Here is a 20,030-nt window from a genome sequence, read left to right as displayed (position 1 = left end):
TTTTTGAAACTGAAAGCAAGTGACCGCAACTAGGATGAAATCTAAAACTATCAACGATGATTTTTATCAGCACCCATCAAACCATCTGAAATTATCTGAAGTTTTTTTTGCTTAAATTACGTTTTCTTATTCATATTTTATTGTAACCTGTACAGTTTTTTTTCACTATTTATTAAAAACAGTTTTTATTAGCAAATTTATTTTTTTCTTAATAACCAATTTACTATGTATGATAAATTTATAGATGAGTTATTTATTAATAAATCATTGAGCTGCTTTAAACAATTTTATACAATTTCCATACATATTCCATACATACATATATATTTTTTAAATTTTTTTTTCTTGGATTTCCTCTTTTTTACTTTCTGACTACTCTCATCCCTGGTTCGTGTATGATGTTACAACCCCTAGTCGGTCTTGTTTTGTTTCCATTTTTAAAGTTGATTGTTAATAAATTATAAATATTTATTGAAATGATGAAATTTTTTATCAGTGAACGATAATATCAGAGTTGATAAGGAAATTAAAAATAAATTCCATTGTGAAGGGCTTGAAAAATTAAATGAAAAGATGGGAGTTTGATATAAAAGAAATTATATTCTTTGTAGCATCTTTTTAAACCGGATATCATTTATACTCTTTAACACCATCACATTTCTCCAACTAGAAGTAGAGCTCTTGCTCTTTCTTTTGCAGAATGTGACTGACCTTGATTGATTATTTGAGATTTTTTATTTCATTTCATCCAAATATGAATAACAGACACATAAAAAAGTTCCAAAAAGGAAGAAGTAGATAAGAATAAATCTATCCACTCTTAAATCAACACATATTGTTTTATTAGGAAGATTTATTTCATATTTCATAATGACCATTGTACTATAACTTTGCTTTGCTCTTGTAGCTTGCACAAAAATGAAGGGGGATTTAGTATAGGCTGTAGTAATTACTAAAACAAAAAGGATAAAAAAAGAAAATCTGCTTTTATTGAAAATCAAAAATCGTTTTTCACATCAACTAGTGTTTGAAATTTTATTAATATAAAGTTCCAAATATTAAATTAAGAATATTGAAAATGAATTAAAAAAATATAACATTTGATAACTAACTATAGAATAAAAACTGTTAAACTTTAAGTAACAACTTCTCCTTTTAGTCAAACGCTCATGCATGACTGTAGAATCAGAAGTCATTTTACTTTTACATAGTTCCAATGTACAAAGTTTTTTGATAGGTTGAACTAATACTCTTGAAGCAGTTTTGATTTTGGCTAAAAGCACAACAGCATCTTTACTTAGATAGACCTCAATTATTTTCCCGTGGGGTCAATTTTTTGCACTTATTGGTCAAATTGAGGCACAACTTCACCAACTTGTAGTGTTTTGTTGTTTTTACTATTAATAATTGAATGGCATAGCAAACCTAGATAATCGGTTCTAAATCTAGAACACATGCCTTTTTGAATTCTAACTCAGTCTTGCTTTTACTTATAGCATTCGAATCTAGAAAGTCTAATTATAGAATTCCTACTTCTCTTATTTCCTGTAAGAACATGGCAGGTGTTATTGATAGAAAATCTTCACTATTTTCAGTAGCATAACTCAGGGGGCGAGAATTTATGATTCTCTTACAATCACAAAGCGCAGTTGATAATTCTTTGTAGTTAAGGGAGGATTTTCTTAACACTCTCTCTTCTAAGAAAACCTTTCATAATGCCAATGAGTCTCTCCCAAAAACCACCCCACTAAAGTGCAGATGGAGGCATGGATTGCCATTTAATTCTAGACAAATTACTAAAAGTTTTTACCTTTTCAAAGTCAATTGTTAGAAACAAATGATGCCCGCCAACAAAATTGGTACCTCTATCAGAATATATTGTAAGAGGACGACTTCGACGAGCAATAAATCTTTTGAGACCAAGTATGAAACAGTCAGTGGATATAGATGATAAAAGTTGTAAGTGCACCAGTCTGAAGACTGCACCAGTAATCACCAAAATCCAAACTTTGGATTGATCCTTCAAATTAAGCAGATCGGGGAGATCTACCCCGATTATTTCGAACACAGCTGCGTTTCTAACTTTGTTTGCAGATTGAACACTTTCATCTACTTCTGAGGGCTTCAAAATACATTTCTTACACCTAGAGCAGATTACTTATGATGGTTTTAATAGTCTTATGACTCTTCAATAATTTTCTTGTAAAATAATAATAAGAAATTGGACATTGCGATGACCAGATGTTATATATTTAAACATTATGATTTGAAGACAAAAGTATTGATTATTCTAAGTTAAATTCATCATTTCGTTGCAAAATTAGTTTTTATTCTAATGATGCCATCTGAATCCATCAAAGTTTTCAAACACTTCAATCTCTTATCATTCATATTCTCAAATGATTCTTTCTGGACTATAAAATTATGGTTTCTGCCCTTTTTAGTTCATTGCAAGTTAATTGACTGAATATTCTTTCGTCATTTTCCTTTTTTCGAATTTTGACAAAAACGCAAAATCGAGCTGGTGATGTGTAAAATTTTAGTGTAAGAGGAATAATGGTTATAATATTGGGGGTTGTTATTCTTCAAATTAGCAGCAGTGATCATTGTTTTTTTTTTTGGTGTTTACTATGTTCTTGTCTGGTAAAATGTTACGTTTAGGCCCGTTTTCTTCGGATTTTGAAAGCTATTTTGGTCCTAACCACTACTGAGAGTAAACCAAAGTTTTTCCACTACAACCTGGTGAAGGCAAGGCTACTGGATTCATATTTCCAGGTACAAAATTCCACAAAGTGCTGGGTGTAAGTTTCCCAATTTCCCTAACCTGATTTTCCACAAGTGTTGCCCAGGGACTTTCTCGTTTCATCCAATATGAAGTATCTATAGGATCTGATCAATAGACTGTTTCAACAGTTTTTAATTTGAAATCTTTAAGACTGTCTGTTAGTCTAGCATCAATACAAGTTAACAACTAAAGCACAGTATAGAAATATTTTTAAGTAATGCAACTCTAAAACATTGCTGAATTAGCTGGCAGGTAATTCATGTCTCAAGGAAACACACGTAGCATCAAAAGCTTTACTCACATTGCAGAAAGTGTGTAGGGATAATTTTTCTATACTTGGTGAAAAATCTGAAAATTTTCTAGGTATGTTAAGATTTTCTAAGTCCCTAACTTGGACCCTCCATTTCTTGAATTCCGTAGCTATCTCTTCTGGTAGTTGCAAGTGCCATGAAGCTTTAATTTTCCAACATTTTTGCAAAATCAATTTCAGAATTAAGTTGACAAGACTAGTAAAACTAATGGGGTCAAATATTTTATGTGTTAGAGTATGGCCTTTGAGATACAAAAAGACCTTCCAACTGCATCATCAACCTTTTGTGACGTTGGCATACTTCGATCATTCCTCTCGACATATGACACTTTCTGTTTCGTTTGTTTTAGTCAGTCGTAGTAGTCTTTTGATTTGGATATTTTCGATTAAAACTAATTATTATGTAATTAATTATTACAAAATTTAAAAAAAGATATGACTTATCCATGTTGTGTACTGGCATGCCAAGGAAATTATAAAAATGGCCCTAAAGTCAGTGTTTTTAGTTTCCCTAAAAATTATGTATTGAGAGAAAAATAGATTCGCACCATTAAAAGGGAGCATTTCAGTCCTATAGAACACAGCAAGGTAAGCTATATGTCTAGTATTTTTCTTTTTTCTTTTCTTTCTGTTTTTCTTTTTTTTTCCCCTCTTTTTCCTTTTTCTTTTCTTTTTTTTTGCATATTCTTTTGACGTTCGCAAATTTTGGAATTTTTTTTTAAAGATTTAAGTAGAATTTAACCTATTTTTAATTATTTTTAGGTGTGTGAAAAATTTTTTAATGAAGACCACCTCCTTATAACTGCATATGATAAGAAAACGGGTCAACTTATTGAAGCCGAACTAAAATGTAAGAAGTGAAATTTATTTTAAAATCGAGCATGTTTGTCTCTGATTATATATTATATTCAAATTTTCTTTTTATTTATAGATTAAAACCTAATGCAGTACCATCTCTTCATCCAAATGTACCTAAGCACTTCTCTTCAACAGCTAGTAGTAGTTGAGAATCTTCAGATGATCGAAAATTAAGGAAAGAAAATGCAAAACATTCAAGCTGCAACAGCTGAAAAACGTCAAGAATTGTATGATGCGACACAAAAGTTTTCCTCTTTTTCTGACCTAAAGTCTAAGCTCCCAGATTCAAAGAACTCTTGGAATATTATAAAAAGTGAATGCTACATTCTTTTCTTGTTACTGGATGTACAGTCAGTACCAGAACTAATTAGCTCTTTATATATAAATTCTAATTATGAAGTCAACGCTTAGGCTAAAAAATCAGAAATTTTTGTCAGAAAGTTTTAAAACAGAAATTCTTATTAAAACTTCCATTCTTGCTTCTCACTATTGATGTAATAGTTGATATTTTAAATTAATTTTAAAAAATTAGTTTGTATACACCACCAGCTAAAAAATATGTAAAAATAATTGTAAATACTGTAATTTTTGTTACCAGTAAATGTAACAAATATGTGCAACAATTTAATTCTGTTCATAATCGATCAACTTTCTTACGTAGGCCATGATAAACATGTATACAGGTATTCTGCAGAAGCTTTAATTTTTACCTCCTTAATTTATACAATATACCCTAATGCATATAGATTTTGTACGTCAAAACGGCAATATTATTTTGCAACATCCAAATACAATAAGAAACATCTGTTTAAAAGTGAATATTAGTCCACAATTAGAACAATCTGATGAATACTTTTTAAAATATATCCAACAGAAGTTTAAATTTTTAAATGAAGATAAAACTGTCATTATAATGCTTGATGAAATTAACATAAAAGGATATTTTCATTACAAAAGTGGAAACATAGTAGGAACTTCATATGATGGTAATAGTATTTCATTTGCTCAAGTATTTATGTCGAAAAGTGTCCTCTCTTCCTATAAAGCTGCAGTACACGTCTTACCTGTAAAAAAATTACTGGGGAAATACTCTACGGATTTTTAAACAAAGTTATACTTCAACTGGAAGAGTTAGGATTCTTTGTTATTTCTGTAGCAACAGATAACTATATAGACAGAGAAGCTTTGCCCCTGTTTGTTAATCCTCCTAGACTGCAATTTGTTTATCCTCACCTGATTGACAATAATAGACCCCTTTTTTCCTAATTGATTTTGTGCATCTGTTAAAATGCATACGCAATAACTGGCTAAACGAAACAAAAAATCGCAAATTTTTTTTTTTTTTTAATCCTATATTTGGTGAAAGACCAGGTAATGATCTAGGGCACAATTTCAACACAGCTTCATTTTCAGCATTAAAAATACTTAATGATATTGAATTCAATAGCCTTGCAAAATTAAGTTTAAAAGCTCTTAATCCTTCATATTTTGAAAGACAAAATGTGAAGCTAGTTTTACAGATTTCTAATAAATTTGTTCCCCAAGGATTGCTTGAATTGTGTAAAAATCTTAATATTGTTCATTATGAAAATACTGCCAATTTTATAAAAATTATTAATAGTTGATAGAATATAGTTAATGTAAAAACTCCAATTAAAGGTTTTCACTTGAAAAATAAATTTCAATTTCCCCTTTCCTACAAAAACGAAACAAGCATAAACTTTTTAAACAAATTTTTAGACTAGTTGAATGTCTGGGAATCAATGAAATGTGCTACGGAAATGTTTAGTAGAGATATGCATGTAGCTTTAAAATTAAGCACTGAAGGTATTCTACAACTTATGGATTATTGTGTCAATGAACTGAATTTTAAATATGTTATGCCTGGGAAATTTAAAACCCATGATTTGAAGAGTATGTTTGGTTGTTATTAACAGTTCGCTGCATGCCAATATAGTAATTCAACTAGGCAGTTATTTGCAATTAATGTTAATGTAACTAAGTTAATGCAAAGCAAAACTTAGATTAAAGTCCCTTTTGTATTCAAATATTCCCACGAAGTCATTTGCCCTTGTCCAAGTCACAGAGTTGCTACATAATGAAAGTCTTGTAGAAGCATTTCAAAATGATAAGGTATTCTGCTTAAAAATTATGCCACCTGATATATCCTCTGTAAAAACTAAATTACCTGTAATTGTGTATATTGCAGGTTATTGTGCCTTTAGTGCTTTAAAAAAAAAACCTACTGTTTAGAGTGTAGAAACAACAACACGTGATAAATTGGGTTTTGTTAAATTATATTGTGAAAAATTATATTTTGTATATGAGGCCGAATTTAACAAACAAATTGGTAAGCGAAATGCTGCAGATTTAACTAAAAGTTTTCTCGAAGAAAAGGATTTGCTTAGAAATGAAGAATTTTGTCTCTCTGAACATTATATTAAAAAATTTTTGGACACGGTTCTGGTCTTCCACTAATGTATTTTTAAACAACTGCACAAAAACAAGAAATGATGCTTTATTAATGGTGAAAACAGAAATGCAGATTTATTAGCTGAAGTGAAGAATAAAAAGAGAAAAGTGAAAACATTAAATAAGAATAAATGATATTAAGCATTATTAGTTAATCCACAGACATAATAAACTCTACATTTTCAATTAACACCTTTTTGCATGTCAATTTTTAGTTGAAACATGATACATAATTTTTTGAGTTGTTAGGTTTAAGTGTTTATTATTTAGGCAAAAATTGTTTCATATGATTAAATATATTTTTATTAGTATTTTTGACTTTAAGAAATAAAAAATAAAATGAAACAAATGCTTCTAACAAAAAGTTGAAAGCTTCTACAAAAATAAATAATGATATAAAATAAATTATTAGTAATATGTGATCACTGTTTCTCCACGATTTCAAATTTATTTTAAATGCACATCAGTAATATTGTGATGATAAAATTCATATTATTTTTCAACAATTGTATTAAAATTTTAATCACTCTTATTTTAGAACTTGAAATTTTTTCCAATTGTGCTTCAATATATGTTCAGTACGACCTCGATAATCCGAACTTGTCCGTAAAAAATTTTCCAAAAAAGAAAGGAAAAAAATTTGTTTAAAGTAAAAATTTAAATGTAAGAGCACAAAACTGCAACTCTTCTCCAACAACAAAGCAGTAAATGAAGAGGTAGGGGTGGGGAGTGAATAAAAGTGCAAAGCTGATTAGGAAATTCCAATAATTCTTATCAGCTCTGTATAGATTAGGCGTGCAGGAGGAGTAATTCTTCTACCCCCTTGTTTTTCCCCCTTGTGAAAAAAGAAAACTGGTTCTTTCTTAACCTTGAAGCGTAGGAGGCGGGGACAAGTTCTTTCATCCCCCAACAAAAAAAGGATTAGTATCAGCTGGTACAGTCTAGTCTATAAGCATCTGTTTCAGTTATAAGTTGAAATTCAGCTCATGTTTTAAACCTATATTTTTTGTTTTAATTGCTATCTATATGCTATAATTTATGCTATCTATACGATCAATTATGGGAAAAAATGACGAAAGTTCAAAGAAGAGGAAGCATAATTCTCTTTCAATTTCGAAAAAAGTAGAATTACTTCGGAAATATAACTCGGGATCTTCAGTGGCTAATCTTTGCATAGAATATGAACTTGGCAAATCCACTGTTTATGATTTAATTAAACAGGAGGATAAAGTACTGCAGTTTTTCGCAAAAAGTGATGTACTCTTAGAGATGGATAAAAGAAAAACGATACGCAAAGCTAACAACGAAGATTTGGATAATATAATGATAGAATGGGTACGACAAAGAAGAAGTGAGAAAGTGCCTTTGACTGGAGCAATTATTATGGCACAGACAAGGCTCTACCACAAAGACTTGAAAATAGAAACGCCTTGTGAATATTTTTCAGAATGGTTAGATAGATTTAAAAAACCTCATGGAATAAGGCAATTAAGAATTTGCGAGAAAAGGCATCAGCTGACGTTGAAGCTGCCGAACATTTTATTAATGAATTTTCCGAATTTGTGCCTGAAAATTATTTATCTTTCGATCAAATGTGTAATGTCGATGAAACTGCTCTCTTTTGGCGCTATGTTCCAAGAAAAACCCTGGCCACTGCAATTCATCTGGTGTGAAAAATATAAAGAGAGGCTAACTGTGTTGGTGTGTGCTAATGCTTCCGGATTTCATCACTTCAAGGTGATGGTAATTGGCAAAAGTGCTAGACCTCGAGCGTGATTACGCAAGAATTGACGGAAGAGTGGTTTAACGATCATTTCGTTCTGTAAGCTGGAGCTCATTGGAATACTGTTGGGCTTCCGAGCGATGCCAAAATTATTCTCCTCTTAGATAATTGTACAGCGCATGCTCCAGCTTAAATTTTATCTAAATCAGGAGTTCAGGTAATGTACTTACCTCCGAAACCTCCGAATTGTACTTCTCTTATTCAACTGATGGATAATAGCAAATTAAGATCCTTAAAATGTAAATACTAGAAAGACTTTGGAGAAAAGGCTACGTTCTATCAATTGAGCAAGAGCATCACGAAATTTTTAAAGGAATTTGACATAAAGGATGCCCTTTACTGTGCCGCAAATGCATGGAATGATGTTACGTCTGAGACTTTGAGACACGGTTGGCACAATCTGCTGCCTTCTACCATTTTCTTTTAAAATGAGAGTGAAATCGATTTTGAAGGTTTCAAGATTTGAAACTTGAAATTAATGAACTTCTCGATTACGCCAAAAAGTGTGTATTCAAAATCGATCAAGATGACATTGAGGAGATCATGATGTGTGACGACGATTTACCTATAGTCAACCACATGACTGACAATCAAATAAAAATTTACGTTTTAAGTCATGACCGTGAAGATAATGACAACGATACCAAAACTGCAACTCCAAATGAAGAAAGATCAGTTTCATTGGATGAAATGTTAACAAATATGAACAATGTTCTTAAATGTTTGGAGCAAAGAGACATTGTTGACGAACATGAGTTAATGTTAAAGTGAAAGAAGAAATAAGTAATCATAGAATGAAATCTATGAAACAACTTACAATTTTTTGTATGTTTAAGAAATAATTTAGTTAACATTTAATTAATTGTGTTGATATAAATATATTATTAAACTACTTTTTGTCTGTTTGATTTTTAATGTCTCTTATTTAATATTTATAGTGTATTATTGTTAAGTTGTTAAAATTGACGTTGGAGGTCTACACACAACCTATTAATCGCGAAATCGGCGTGGCGAATTCAAAACTTCGATAATTCTATCAGTTTAAGTAAGGTATCTAAAATCCGGATCTTCTGAACCCCCCCTAGCAGTCCGGATTTTTGAGGTTGCACTGTATTATTGGAATTCATATATATTTTTCCTAACATTTTATTGTAATTCTTAACACTTACCATATAATGATTTACAATTTATTTTTAAGAGGTAAGAAATGAAATATAAAATAGTTGTGTTAGAAATAATGTATGGTCAGAAATATTGACAGTTTTTTTTTGTTACTCTCTTTGTGTAATAAAATATTCCTTTTTTGTGGTTTATTATGTTTCTTTTTTTTACTTAGTATTCGATACATAAGGTTTTTTCTGTTTGGTTCAAAAATAAAGTAATAAAATAAAATTCAAAAGTGGAATCTAAGCTCCAAAAACAACTTTTATTTAGGGATTAGGATAGTGATTCATATATTTGTATGGATAATGGATTTTTTAATTTTCAAATTTTTCTACTAACAGTTTTATTAATTAAAGTTAAAGAGAAGAAAAAAAATTAGTGAAAAAAGGCTTGGTCATTAAATGAAAAAAATATTTCTTCAACTTTTAAATTTGTATCCTTGCTCCCAACTATTTTTGTGGCATTTTAAAGTTTGTCTAATATAATATGAAGAGACAAAGTAGAAATAGTTATATTGGGAAATGTTTCTCCATGTTAAAGACTCGCAACAAGTGGAGAGGAATGATCAAAGTAAAGTGACGCCACAAATTAGTTGTACAGCCTTCTCTGTCTCGAAGGTTATGGTTCGAGACGAAATAGTTCTTTTTGTAATAGTCTCATTTTCAGCTTTGAAATTCCTAAAATCACACGTCAATGTATCTTTTTAATTTAAATTATAAGGAATTTGAATTATAAAGTTCATAAAGCTTATTTAAATTTAATATTTTTGTCACAATATCCACCAGTATTTATTTGGTGATATATTTTTATTTATAAATGATTTTGGAAAAAAATTTTGTATACTTTAATTATACATACAAACATTTGAGACATATGAGAAATAGATTTGTTAATAGTAAATATTTATTTTAACCTCATTTATGTCTTTTGTTTAGTTTCATTGTGACTAATGGAGACATAATTTATTTCTTTTTGAAGCCAAAACATATTTCTTGAAACAATTGTCTTTTCATTCCAATTTTGATTTAATATAGTGTACTTAATTTTTCCAACTTGATGTTGATTTATTTCTATATATAAATGATTATTACTCATTTAATTTTCTAATAATGCTATTTTAATATTTATGAATGATCTTAATATTTTTGTTTTTTATGTGAATTTTGGATACTAAAACCGTTATTACAACTTGAACTTATTTTGAATAGGGTTTGATAAACTTTAGTCCCAATTTAATTTTTTAGTTTGATTTTTTTCAGATGCTTTATCTCGATTCTTCTTTTTTAAAATCATATTTTACAATTTACATTCACAAATAGTTTTGTAATTTCCTACTTTTATTGTTATTAATATTGAAATTGTCCAGAGAGGCATGTAATTTTTAGTAGTTTATATAGGTATATCTGTTAATGCAGGATTTTTTTCTTTCCGTAAAATTACAGGTACATTTTATTAGTGTCTAATCAGAATAGACTGGTTTAAAACAATGTGCTTTAAACCAAATAGTTTATTTTAAGAAAAACCAAGCCTGGTATTTTTGAAAGCAATCTATCAAAGTTTTAATTTTTTTATTATTTATACAAGTAGTTTTTAAAATGAATAGAACCAAATGAAAAAAATATTACATATTCTCCACTTTTATGTTTAAAGAAAACTTGTATCTGCTAAATAAACATAAATATAGAATTTTTAAATGTTTAGATATCATAGCTTTCCTGCAAAGATATGTATAAAAATAAATTGATGTGAGCAAAATGCTAAAACATTGTATTAACAATTTAACAAGCAATTTAATTTACTGATCACTAAAGATAAAGTTAGTTAAATAATGTAATTATTGAACAAGTTAAAATAAAAAATTAGAAATACCTTTTTTTCTTGTTAATTATGCATTATGTTCGAAACAAGCAAAAGCACAAATGGAAAAGAAATTCTTGTCTGTGTTATTTATTTTTCAGTTCATGCTTAGATTTTTTTTCTGTTATCAGTCTAAACAAATTTGTATTGTATTATATATTTTTATCTTGTTTTAATAATTTCAAACTGAAATTTTTGTATTAGAAAACGAATCTAATAAAAATATTCAGAATTTATCAGGCTTTGCATGATTAAAATCGCAATTTGAATAAAAAATATTAAACTCTATTATGTTGAAATAAATAAAAGCAATTTATGCTTTATTTATATAAAGCCATTAGTACTAAAACTTTTGCTATTTTACCCATGTCAATTTTGTATCCTTTTATCATTCCATTATTATCAAGCATTTTGTAAATATATTTAATACATATAAAATATTTACGGTATATTGCTTTAAATATTTTAAAATTTGTATTGATTCAATGATTTAAACTTAAAAAGAAATATGCATTTCATATAACTTAATTATTGATACGATAAATTGCATCTGAATATGATATTAATTAAACAATACTGATGTATAGCATTTTTACATTACAGACAAGCAGGGGGAGGAATCACTCTCAAACGTATATTGCTAAAATAAAATTTACATGTTGAGTGTTTATTTTCATGTCAAAAGGAGTTTTAAGTAATATAAAAGCATATTTAAAGTATTCAGTTCCTCTTCATTTTTTGTTAACATATATAAGAAACAAAAGTGGATATTTTTGAATTGTTTATTAAAAATATTAATTAATAGTTAAATTCTTTGATATACGCTGAAGAGCCAAAAAAACTGGTGTACCTGCCTAATATCGTGTAGGGCCCCCGCGAGCATGCAGAAGTGCCGCAACACGACGTGGCATGGATTCGATCAATGTGTGAAGTAGTGTTGGAGATAACTGACACCATGAATCCTGCAGGGCTGTCCATAAACCAGTGGGAGTAAGAGGGGGTGGGGATATCTTCTGAACATCACGTTGCAAGGCATCCCAAATATGTTCAATAATGTTCATGTCTGGGGATTTTGGTGGCCAGCGAAAGTGTTTAATTTCAGAAGAGTGCTCTTGGATCCACTCTGTAGCAATTCTAGACGTGTGGGGTGTCGCATTGTCCTGCTGAAATTACCCAAGCCCGTCGGAATGCACAATGGACATGAATGGGTGCAGATGATCAGACAAGATTCTTACGTACCCGTCACCTGTCAGATTCTTATCTAGACGTATCAGGGGTCCCATATCACGCCAACTGTTCACGCGTTTTTTTGTTTTTCCAACCCTGTGTCTAATGAATTTTGCTAGAGTTTCATTTTATTTATTTATAGCTTATATCACTGATTTTTCATAAAAAATTTTTTTTAGAGTCTTGCTTTAAAAAAAATTTTAATAGGAATTTTTCTTATATTCCTTTTTGCTGATTCATGTATTATAATTGATAAGCAAAATTGAAACTGCTCATTTTATACTTCAGGGATAATCATTCAATAATTTTTATTTATTTATGACTCACAATCACCCTTGCAAGATCTAATTAATTCTTTTGTGCTGATGTGTTAAATATCATGCAGAGTAACAGTTCCACGATCTCAGATTCTTGTATTTATGCTGCACTTTGGTGCAAAACCCTATGTTGCTGAGTAATTCTTTTAAAAATGTACAACGTAGAAGCAAAAGTACAATTTCATATCATGGCTTACTTATTACACCCTAAGTATAGAGAGGAATTTAAGTCTAGTGAACAAAAAGGGGAAACTCAGCAGTTTCTTCTGAATATTTATCCTAATAACATTCCTCTTGTTGTAGTTCAATTTGAAAGAATTGCCATTTCCTTAGACATATTTCTCTCTTAGTGTTATTAAATCACTTACAGCATTCAAATGGCAAGAAACTATATTTTCTATTTGTAACATTTCAAAAACTTATTGAGACTTCATTTCACTCTGACAACTTTGTTGTGCTAATTCTGCTGCAATTGAAAAGACATTTTCAAAATTTTCTTTTATTCATTCTGATAAAAGGAACAAACTTTCCTTGGAAGCCTCTTCAAAGTTTTTATTTTCCTATGCCATATTGAAGCATTGTTAATACAAATATTTAATACTCTGAATGGATGAACTAAAATTTTAAATGATGCAAACTGTCAATTTTAGTAAACTTTATTGTTTTGTGTTTTATTTTATAACCAATTTATTTATTACATATTTTTTTATTTAAAATTTATTAAAGATTTCATTATAGTTAATTTTATAGTAATAAGTTTAATGTTATGTCAGGTAAATTTGAACCTACTTAATTTTTCCATATTTGGTCTGTTTTTCTTTTCTTTTTTTTCCCTACTTTTTTCCATTGTCCTGGCTAAAACTGACTTTTGTTAGCAAAAGTCTAACCGTAGAACTTCAAGTACAGTTTGTTTTCTGTAATATAGTAGTTATTTAAAGTTTTTAATTCTTTCTAGAGAGTGCTTGTTAAAACTTTCAGGGTCTAAAGTAGAAATGTTTATTAGTTCTTTCTCTATTTGTAATATAATAGTCACTGTAACCACAATATTAATAATGGGTTTTGCAGAAGTTAAAATCTTGTATTGTCAAATGTGTCCAATTTAGTGCATTATTTTTATATTTTATAAATATACATGCTACAGCTTGAACTAGCTTTATTTTATCCAAAAATAATAGGGCAATTTTCTGTTATGTAGACTAAAGCAGAAAAAAAAAGAACTTGAATAAAGCACAAATGAAAGTACAGAAATGGACACTATAGTTTCAAATCTATAAACAAGAACTTTCTATGGTGTTTTAACACCAAATGATAGTAGAAAAGTAAAGAGACAAGCATGTGCAAAGAGGCTTAACCAATAGGAACAAGTTTGAACAAGATAATAAAATGAGGGAGATAGGAAACAGGTTCAGGGGGTTTTGTGGGAATTCCAGTGTGCAAAAGATTAAATTTGAAAAGATTTCCAAATATTGGAAAACAGTGGGATACAAGAAAGATGAACAAAATTTAGTTAAGCATACTGACTTTTAAAGATTGTTAAGTAAAAATATTGGGGGTGGCAAAATACATTTAATTTATACATTACAACTTTAAATTATCTGAATTGTTAAAGTCTACTCCCACATGAATCTTTCAACCACAAATTGATGAATTCTGAAGGATCAAATTTTATATGGAGTCATTGGACATTTTAATGAAAATTCCCAGAGTATCTTTCTACACTAATGTACTTTTACAATAAATTATTTCTTAAAAAAAGCAATGGGGAAAAAAATAACCAATTATGTCTAATTTAAGACACCACTTATTTTGTTGACTTGCCATGTGGAAAGTAGTTATTTTCAGGGCTACTAAAAGAAGTTAAAGGTTTTGTAATATAATTTTTTTTTTTAAATATGTGATAGTTTGCTTGGAAGTTTTTGAGTTAAACTCTTTCAGTTAATCCCCTTCCCTCTGTGATGTTTTTTGCTTCTTGTGTGGCACTACCCGGATTTTTTGTAACAGGTATTGATATAGGAATTTACCAATTGAATTTTATTGTAAATGAATTTACAATTTTTAAAAACATTTTTGAATTAAATATTTTAAGTTTCAAACAAATATTCAGTATTTGATAGTTTTAAATTAAGTGTTATTAATGTTAAGTTTAATTTTTTCTCTTATAATTTCAGCTATGGCTCTTTATCTTCAAGCAAATCTACTATGAAGAAACTATTGTTTGTTTTCAAGTGCTGGAGCTTTTTCTTGGGGCCAATTAAATTTTGAGAAAGGCTGTCGAAATGGAAGAAATGTGTCAACTGGAAATTGCTGACTCTGATGGAAAGCTAGGAGTTCTAAGTTCAATCCTGACCGCAAATTAAGTAACCAGTGTGTATATGCAGCAAGCTGCACTTTAAATCTGCTGTGGTGGACAGCCTTGTTGTATGGAAGTTTGAAGAAGGGTACCTGTGAGATTCATCCCTGCTCTGTATTTTTGTGTAGTACATACATTATTAACTATTGCTGATCATTTCATAAAAACTTTCAAAAAAGCATTTAAAGATTATTTGGAAATATAATTTCAAGTAAACAAAGACTTTCAATTGAAGGAATAAACTCGAACTTTATCAAATAATTCTGAAGTCATAAAATTTTTTTTAATTTAAAATTTATAAATAAAATAAAATCACTTAATCCAAAAGTTACTTTTTTGAATAAAGAATAAAAATTATTTAATGACAAATATATTTTAACTTTTTTACTAATTATAGATATGTTTATGTTTAACAATGAAGGTAAGAATGTATTCATGGGTGCAAGTCTTCCGTCCCCAGGACGGATTTCCGTCTTTCGAAAATGTCCGCGGACGGAAGTAAGACGGAAACAAGACTGACTCGAAGACGGAAATCGGAATTTTTTTTTCTGTCCATAAAAATATTTTTTAGGTCTACGTTATTGGTCTACTTTCTTATGTCCTGTTGTTATTTTATGAAAAGACAGATGAATAAATATTTTTTGTACAGTATTTAAACTTGATGTATTATGGTAAAGCTTTCTTAGATAGTTTGCATATGTCGAGGGAGTATTGCGTATGTTAGGTATTTCAGTCAAAAAATTTTCAGTCTTGGCCTTTTTTCCAACTTGCACCCATGAATGTATTATGCTTTTACAATTCAATGGAGTTTATTTTATTGTGTGTTTTGTTTTAAATAAAATAATTATGTTGTGGAATAATTGTAATCATGATTGTTTTTTATTCTATATACTGCAGTGTGTAAATCTTCATAATTTTAAAAAATGCAAGTTTGCAGATATATTTGCATTGATAAAATTTTATAAGATATAATGTTGGAAAATTTTTACGGCAGTGATTAAGTGTAATGAAAACAGATGAATATATTTAAAATTTGATTGTTTTTAAATTTTAGATATGATATCGGAAATTTTTTTCTTTTAACACTGATGTTAAAGTTGATCTTAATCTTGTGAGTACTTTTATTATCAGCACTCTGTTTATTACTTTTTAAACTATACGTTTGAAGTTTGAGACAAGGACTTACTTTTTTTATTTTATCTTGTTTAAAATAATATAATAGCAAAATAACTTAATATTATAATTAAGCTGAAGACCATTTACATTATAATTTTAAAAAAATCCAATCAATGTTGAAGAGAATCGTGCTTAAATTTTCCTTTGAAAAGTCCCGTATATTCTTTGTGAGAACCTTTTCTATGGTTAATTCAGAATCTTAATTTCATTTTCTTTTTTTAAAAAGTCCGTTAAAGATGTAATGATAAAACACAATATTTACTACCTTTTTTGCTTAAAAAATTTAAATGCTCTGTGAAGTTTTGGCTAATATTGTTAGTTTAGTAAATACTCATTTGAAATAATTATCGAATTATTCAAAATTTCTGATGTGCCTATGTTAAATTATTTTTACATTGTAAAAAATTATTGGCAATTTTTATAATATTAGATGCTTTCCTAATTTTATTTCCTGAAAATATTTCTATCGATGTCTTAGAGTTTTGTTAAGTAAAATTTCCAAAAATAAAAGAATAAAATTACTTAAGTATTTCTCTATTTGATTTCAGTGAAAAAAGAAAATTTATAGAAGTAATTTGGATATTTTAAAATTATTTTCTTTATTCATTATCTCATTTATTACAAAAATAATATAAAAATTCAAACAATAATTTTATTTTAATCTTGTATATTCTTTAAGTCTACAGTTTTATTTTTTGGGAATAAATGACCTATAGGTAAGGGAATTTTTTTTTTAAAAGTTAAAATCTCCAAGTTAAATGCAAATCTAACTTAATATAGTGTGGTTTTTATTATGAAATTTCAGAATATAAATAATGTATTATAATTGTAAATTTATGGCTAGAGTAATGACTTTTATGAAACATTTTTTTATTAACTTACAAAATCATTTGAGATTTTTATAAAATTAGCTTTCTTTTGAATGAAAAAAAAACGAATACATTTAAAATTAAACGCTTGAAAATGATTAATGAAATAAAAATAATCAGTAAATTCATTGTGTAAAGAAAAGGAAAAAATATCAATAAAATTTAAGCTATTCATGTGTTCATTCTTATTAAATTTGAGATACATATTCATTCAAAAAAATCAACTAAACACAAAATATACTTTGGACAACGAGGTAAGAAAATCGATGGTAGCAGAATTAGATAATAAAATTTAATTTAGTATTTCTGTATTCCTAAGTAAATAATGCATGGAATGACGTAAAGCTAATGTTCTATGCTCTACAGCTTCACAATAATACAGAAAATTAAGTAAAATTATATCGCCGAATTATTATTCTACCATCCGAATCTTCCCCTTGCTTATACAAAAAAACAAGATAACTGAAAATCTAATATTATGTAGCATCAAAACCAGTGCGAAACAATCGTATGGTAAACGTTGAATAGAATCAAGCATTATTTTAATGCTGAGAAAGAGGCGACCTTTTATATCTTTCTAATATTCTAAAGTTATGAAAGATAGATTTTCTGATGTTATCTAATAGGTGCGACTTGGGTAATGTGGCGATACTAAATTAATACTTAGACTTAACTAAGCTTATCATTACACTCTGGACTACTATTAGGGCCAAACTGAACTTAAGGTGGTGTGACATATTAAGTCTAGCTAAGCCTATCGTGGTGTATAACATATCAAGGCTTAGCTATAATGTAGCACGTTGTAATATACCATTAAGGACTTCATTTAGGCATAGCTAAGCCTAATGTGGTAGTGTAACATCTCATTAAGGCTCAGCGAATCCTAACGTGGTGGTGAAACAACTCATTAAGGCTTAGCTAAGCCTAATGTGGTGGTGCAACGTCTGGATAATAATAAGAGCTTCAGTCATCCTCCAATCTATCAGAATTTGTCGCAGTAACATCGACAAATAGAGTTTGAGGCATTATCGTGTTGTAGAAGGGAATGCATCATAATGAAACGAGTTTATTTAAATGGTTACAAAATCAGTCGGATTGACAAACGATATATACTTGTTTGCGGAATATACAGTTACGAACAAATCGGTTAACGAACACTTTCACGAAAGATTTTTGTGTTCGGATAACGAACACATATTCGGATAACGAACACTTTCAAGAAAGATTTTTTGTGTTCGAATAACAAACACATATTCGGATAATGAACAAAACGAATTTTAACGAACACTTCTCGGCCTGAAAAAAAAGTACTATTAAACGTTTGTTATCATTTTGCATACAAAATAAGATCACTGAAAGGAGAAATGTTTAAAGCATGCTTAGTATAGATAATTACTAAATGAAACTTGAATTAACAATGAATTTAAATTTAAAGGTCATTTAATAATTATTATTATAAAGCTTAAAACACTTCTCGTCTACCACTCTGAGAATCCTAGAGCATTCAAAAAAATTCCATAATTAAGAACAAACTGCCAGTAATGTGGAGATTAAATCAGAGGGCATGGGTCACACAGTATCTTTTCAAAGAATGGCTATTTGAAGTTTGAGCCCCGAGCATCAAGGACTACCTTGATACCAATGACTTGCCTTTGAAATCACTGCTGCTATTGGAGAATGCACCAGGACATCCAAAGGATCTTGAAGATAATTTGTTGACAGACTTTCCCTGGCTGACAGTTCAGTTTTTACCTCCGAATACGACTTCGCTGATTCAGCCGATGGATCAGGAAATTATTGCGGCTTTCAAGAAATTGTACATTCGCGAGCTGTTTCGTCAGTGTTTTGAAGCAAGCCAATTCTCTTCAACAATGACTTCAAAAAAATTTTGGAAAGAAAAATTTGACATTCTTGAAGCTATTCGTATCATTCAAAAGGCGTGGTCAGAAGTCACACAGTGACAGTTGATTTCTACTTGGCGGAAGCAGCGTCCATCCTTCGTTCAAGGTGACGGAGGTGATCAGGGAGACACCCCTGAAATTATGGATGAAATTTTGACAACTGCTAGAGATCTGGAATTGGAGGTGAACGAGGATGACATAGAAGAGCTCATAATGGGACGTGTAGATTAACTGACAACAGAAGAACTCCAAGAAATTTTGAATGAAGAACACCAAGAAACACAGCGAAATGTGTCTCCTTCTGAACAAAAGGAAGACGAAATAGGATACCAATGCCGACATCTGCCGTTAAAGATCTTTTGAAAAAGTGGGAGGATGTCAGAGCAATGGTCTTAGAATGGCACCCAAACTAAGCTGATGTCAGTAGGGTTGGGGATTTTTACAACGACAATGCTATTAATTATTTCCGGAAAATCCTGAAAAAGAGAGAAAAGCAATCGACATTGGACATGTTCTTCAACGCCCCATAAGCAAAAAATGAAAATGACTGATTAATATGCAAGACTATATGTATGTATTATTTTTTAAAAAACTTAATAAGAAATTATACATTTTTTTAAATTTAATTTTTAGGGTCTAAAGAACGAATTAATCGATTTCACATAGAAGTCTATGGTGAATCGATGATCGGTTAACGAACAATTCGGATAGCGAACATAGTCTTGGAACGGATTATGTTCGTTAACCGATCACCCACTGTATTACTTTAAACATGTGCCTATTCTTTGAGAAAGGCAAATGAGAACAATCAAAGTTTAGAAAACCAAACCAGTCGTTTGACCTTCCATCCATATCTCGCCTTGAGAAGTGGTGGTTTCGTATATCTTTACGGACTTAATGCAAAAGGATCTGAGTTCTGACCGAAACATGAAGTTGAATATCTTCCAAAGTTGGAGAACTG

The 20,030-nt window shown here is 29.5% G+C and overlaps 1 long non-coding RNA gene across 1 annotated transcript in view; it reads left to right on the top strand.

Annotated features, from left to right (window-relative positions):
- The window catches only part of LOC107438140 (uncharacterized), a 23,775-nt gene extending 6,435 nt beyond the window's left edge, over positions 1–17,340 (top strand). Inside the window, exons 3-5 of the long non-coding RNA XR_001583328.3 lie at positions 3,858–3,945; positions 4,027–4,266; positions 14,942–17,340. This is a non-coding gene — a long non-coding RNA (uncharacterized lncRNA). The remainder of the gene's footprint in view (positions 1–3,857; positions 3,946–4,026; positions 4,267–14,941) is intronic.
- Positions 17,341–20,030: the final 2,690 nt, after the last annotated feature.

Source organism: Parasteatoda tepidariorum, chromosome X2, assembly GCF_043381705.1.
Source record: "Parasteatoda tepidariorum isolate YZ-2023 chromosome X2, CAS_Ptep_4.0, whole genome shotgun sequence".
Taxonomy (NCBI): Eukaryota; Metazoa; Arthropoda; class Arachnida; order Araneae; family Theridiidae; genus Parasteatoda; species Parasteatoda tepidariorum.
The sequence above is the reverse complement of the archived record's forward strand: the minus strand, read 5'-3'. Positions and strand labels throughout refer to the sequence as shown.